Below are 5,623 nucleotides of genomic sequence, written 5' to 3'. Positions count from 1 at the left end.
CAAAAAATCGCGTTTTTTGCAATATTTTAGAAGCCATAGCAAAGAACCTAAAGGTGATAAATTAAAGCTAGAAGTCTCGAATACTATATCTGAAAATACCATCCCTGCACGTTGAATTGATGGTCACTTAAAGTAATCAGCATAAAAAAGTCTATCAAAAACAGCTTTAACATTTGATGCAACAAAATCACTGCTCCCTTGTGTTATTATTATTTTTAAAAGAACCTAAACAATTTGTTCTAACAAGTCGTTTCTTAAAATGTACCTACGAGATGGATTTTTCGTATAGTACATATTAGAAAAATTCATGGAAAATTTGCTGTCCAACAAAAAAATTTTAAGAAGAAAGTAGAAAATTTGCAAAGTCACAAAATTATCTACAAAATTTTTAAAAAAGCAGACTTTGTTTTTTTTTTTTAATAAAGGATAAATGAAAAACGCGAAACATTGCATTCAGAGTTACTTTGGAACGTTTTTTGTGTCTGCTGTACAATTGAAAAAAAATGGACTTAGCATCTTTGTACTCTAAGCTAGCGATATGTATTTTTTTAAACAAACTTTTTTTGCTGAGAACTTATTTAAATTCCAAAAACCGAATGCCAACTTGAATTAAAGGAACCAACACTGAAGTGAGTCAAAATGAAAATAAAAGAGCACAAATTTCTATGTAAAGCAAAACTCTCTGGGAATCCTACGAGACATCTGCCGGTCATATGACCGGTCATCTAAATGGGAGATCTGCAGTCTTTTGGCATCATATTTTACATCAGAATTGAAGAAATTTCTGAAAAATGTGACCAGTTCTTTTGTGTAACTGTAATTTTGCAACCCTTGTCAAGATATGGCCTCGGTTGATGTTAACTTAAGGTCGTTGTTTTACTGCCTTAAATTTGAATGGAAATATTTACAGCGTTTTTTATGTGTATTGGTTTCTATTTGAGTGTGTTGAGAATCGCTCAGTCTGAAGGCCTCGTAGGGAAGACAACAGGTTTGTTCGTCAAAAATCCAGCGAGAATTATCACTCGAAGTATCAGATAGTAAGAAAAAATGCTCCCATATTTTCTCTCATGTAGAGACACTTGCAACTTTCTGTACGAACGCAAATTTGCAAGATTTTCTGCCAGCAAGTGTCCACGGTTGCATTTCAAACAAAAGAAATTTGTATAGAATTTTTAAAATTCTTTCAGAGGGGCAAAAAACAGGATCTACGTGTATATATCTTGTCAGTCCGACTTTCTTCAACATAGGTTTCAATCTCTTTGTCGGGTTTACTATATTGACTCTGGTATCTTTCAAATCATTGGAATTAACTAAATTAATTAAGGAAACAAGTATTAACTTACACTTTTAATTTAAAAATCGCTCCAGTTTGTAAATTTTTAAATTTAAAGATCTTGTTTATTCAAATTATCGTCGACAAAAAATCCAACCATGTGCCACAATCATATGTTTTTCCTAATTGCAAATTCTTGCTGGCAAAATTTTTTTCCGGCTCGAATTTATAACTTCCCTCCAAGAAATAGTCCTTTTACTCGTGATTTATTTAAATAAAACATGTGAAATTTAGTTGAAACATTTTAGCCGTTTTTAGCCGGTTTTATTTGCCAATTTATCCGGTTCGTCCAAAAAGTTCTGGCAACACTGGTAAGGGTCGGTACCACATTTTCTAGATTTAAACCTCTGTGCATTGGTGTTCCCCAAGGCTCAATACTGGGACCGCTACTATTCAGTTTATTCCTAAATGACATTTTTAGCACATGCAAGTCTGTGCAAATGCATGCATATGCAGACGATATTCAGCTCTACTTGTCAGGACCTCATGACCAATCAGTCTCCTTGTGCTCTAGATTTAACTGTGATCTGTCCTCTATCCCCTCTATTCTAACAGAGTCACAAAACTTAGCTCATCACTGTTGTGATTTCTAGTGCGCCGAGAAATGTGTCACAAAAAATTCGATTTTGAGTGCTAGAAAAATACACAAAAATTAAAAAATTTGTATTGTAGCGGCATATTTTTTACAGCGGCAAGCTTTGAGGCGCAGTTGAAATCACATCAGTTATTAGCCAAAGTTGTGACTGTATATCATCTATAGCTTTAAAAAATGAGCTTTGTCTTAACAGTGATAAATCCTATGTGTTACCCATTTCTAAATGTCGCGTTGCCTGCCATACCTAATCTATATATAAATAATAAGTGTCTTAAATTTGTGTCTAAAGTGACGAACCTTGGTTTTGTAATCAACTCTAGTCTTTCCTGTGATGATCACGTGAATTTCGTAATTAGCAAAGTATTCATCACTCTACGTAATTTAAGAATGTCTGCACCCTTTACGCCGGTCGATATCAGGAGAAAACTTGCAATACAACTGATTTTGCCAATAATCTGTTATCCTGAATGTATTTACAGCAAGCTTAGTTCTCAATCTGCCCATAAAATTGAAGTAGTTTTCAATCACGTAACACGATATGTATCTGGTTTGGCTAAATTTGATCACATTTCTAGTTGGAGATTGCGCCTATTGGGCTGTGAGATATCTGAGTACTTGAAAGCAAGGAATTGTATTTTTCTTTTCCGTTTAATGTCGGATAAGCTACCTAGCTATCTGTATAATAAGCTAACCTTTCCAAAGTCTGCCCGTAAAAGCGACTAATTGTACCTAGCTTTAACTATCTTAACTATTTTTTGTCAACGCCACGCTTTTATGAAATTCCGTTCCACTTGCTACTCGCTCCAGCTTAAACAAGGGCAACTTTAGGAATGTGTGGAAATGTTAGGAATGTTAGGAAATATGTGATGTATTTATCTACACATGTTTACGCTTGTGTCGTTGTGTTTTTACTTAAGTAATAATGTTAGTTTTTAGTCTTAGAACTAGTTGCGTTTTTCTTTTTCTTTTATTTTTTTATTTTTATTTTTTTACTTATTGTTTTCCTTTTTTTGCTTTATGTTTGTGCTTTATAATTACTGTTGTACTATAAAAGAGCTTTAAGATCTTATTGTACTAATGAATTTGTTTAATAAATGAAATGAAATGAAATTGGGATACGATTTGCACCAAATTTTGGCAAATCCCAATCGTGTGATACTGCCTTTAAACTTGTATTTATACGGATGTTTTAAAGAATGAAGTTTAAAAAAACTAACCAAAATTAAATAACAGCAAAAATAATATTTTAAAACTTGTGAAAATGTTGTGCGGCTATAATTTGTTCGACTACTGGACATAAGTTGACTATGATTACTCCTGGCTTCGGCCCTGCACATATACATATATATGTTATGTACCAGTAAGTTTAATTTCTTAAATGCAAATTTAAATCAATTAATAACACATGTAAATCTTTAGCAACTGACCATACATTGTGCGGGTAATTTTTGTTTACAAGTTCCTTGCACAGCATTATGCTATTCATACTTTCAATCTTAAGTTTATTTCTTAGTTTAGTTTTTATCAAAGAAAGCGTTGAAAATTTGCGTTTTGCAGCCGCCGAGCTATGAAATTATATTAAAAACAAAATTGGCGAGATGCATGAAGCTATTTTCATTCAATCCATTTTTCATAGAATCAACTTTTTCTCAAAACATATCAATATCCAATTTTAGGCGTCAATACCCTTTGACCCGACTTTTTGAAAATTTGGATTTTTCGACCCTTTTCCAAAAATATGTGTGACTTTTGCCCCTTTTCAGAGATTTTGTTTTAGAACCATGCTATTAAAAAATATATCCTCTTGTAAGAAGGAAAAAATGCAGCACTTAAAACTTTTAAAGGAAATGCAACACTTCTTGCAGCAACTCGTTTTATATGTTTTGTTTAAAGCTTGTCCCGCTATTTTTTGCTTAAATTTAACATTTTAACGTTCTAGCAACGAAAAGACTTTAAATATAATACATGTAAATTTGATTGTGACTTGGGATCTCCGATGTTTTTTACTAGTAAAGAAAAGCAAATATAATATGGTGACAATTTTTTCGTCAATTACCCCTTTTTTGCGACTTTCTGAAAATTCTCAACGGCGGCACTGATCTCCACTTCATTTAGTATCCATTTCATTTAGTACTAGCGTCCTTTTGGTGATTTTCGTAGACTTAATGTTGTTACTGTATCCGATCGATATCCTTTAACATATATTTATGATTCTAATATGCATCTTAGAAATAAAAGACTATTTTAAAAATTAGATCTAGTTAGAGCATACCACCAAATTCCGGTGGAAGAGGACGATATTTATAAAATTGAAATTACTACTCCTTTTGGTATGTTCGAATTCACCGAAATGCCCTTCGGTCTTAGGAACTCAGCGTAAACATTTCAAAGATTCATCAATGAAGTAGTCAGCAAGTTAGACTTTGTCTTCGCGGAACAACATTTTAGAGATCTTCGTGTACTTTTCGAGCGTTTATCTTACTATGGTTTGAACCATGATACAAAAAACAAAGTAGTTCCATTGTCACTTTTTCGTCGCCATATTAACAACCTGACAATTAAGCAGATTGTGACATTTCGTGCTACCATACCCAATATCTAAAATCCTTCAAATTTTCTTATTAATTTTTTGTCGATTTAAAAATCTTTGTTCTTAAGATTCCTATTTCACGTGAAAAAGCTGTTAAATTGCAAATAAAATTTCTTTCTGTGAAATAAGTGTGAAATTCCACAACATTTCCTCAGCAAAGTAGTATTATGTTGACGCTGTGAAAAAGCTGGCAACATTTTTGCAAAATGAAGCTGGCAAAACAATTTTCATGACATTTTTAAATACACATGTACATTAAAGTGGTCCAAAAATGTATGTAAAAAAATAAGGTCGGATTTTTAATGCCGCCGCCCCCTAGGATTGTTATATACCGAAAAAATATACCCATATTTTTTTATTTTGAAATAAAAAATAATTTAGATAGTGCTCAAAGCGCTCAAAGTTTTCCATGTATTTTATATAGAGAAAAAACATCTTTTCGTAGAAATAGTGTAGAATCCTTGTAAATCAATATTTTTCGATCGGAAAACTTTACTTATCTTCAGGAGACTCCCAGTAATAATGCTCAATTGTTTCTTTAACAATTTTTTCATGGTAACTATATTTTATAGGCCCTCCAAAGCCCTTAGAAAATGCAATGGGGGGAACCAATAAAAAATCTTTAATCATAAAAAATGGTTAAAAAACAATTGGATATTAATACTGGAAGTCTCCTGAGGAGAACCACAGTCTCCTGGTCGAAAAATATTGATTTTAAAGAGTTTTATACCATTTCTACGAAAAATTGTTTTTTCTCCATATAAAAAACATGGAAAACTTTGAACGCTTTGAGCACTCCCTAAATATTTTTTGATTTCAAAATAAAAAATAGGGGTATATTTTTTTCGATATCCCGCCCAATGAAAAGAAGCAAACAGCCTCGGATGAGACCCCCTTTTTCTGATGACGACCACGGCAAACGTATAAAGGACTATGATTTAAGGGTATGCACCTGGAATATCCGGACCCTTAATGGGGAAGGTGCCTCTGCCCGGCTGGTTGATGTCCTCGGGAAGACAAAGCCTGACAACACCGCCATCCAAGAAATGCGATGGACGGGGCAAGGTAAAGTAAGCGTGAAGCCTTGCGACGTCTACTACAGTTG

Source organism: Rhagoletis zephyria, unplaced genomic scaffold, assembly GCF_001687245.7.
Source record: "Rhagoletis zephyria isolate East Lansing unplaced genomic scaffold, Rhagoletis_zephyria_1.1 Rzeph_scaffold_01092, whole genome shotgun sequence".
Taxonomy (NCBI): Eukaryota; Metazoa; Arthropoda; class Insecta; order Diptera; family Tephritidae; genus Rhagoletis; species Rhagoletis zephyria.
This window is presented reverse-complemented; position numbering follows the sequence as displayed.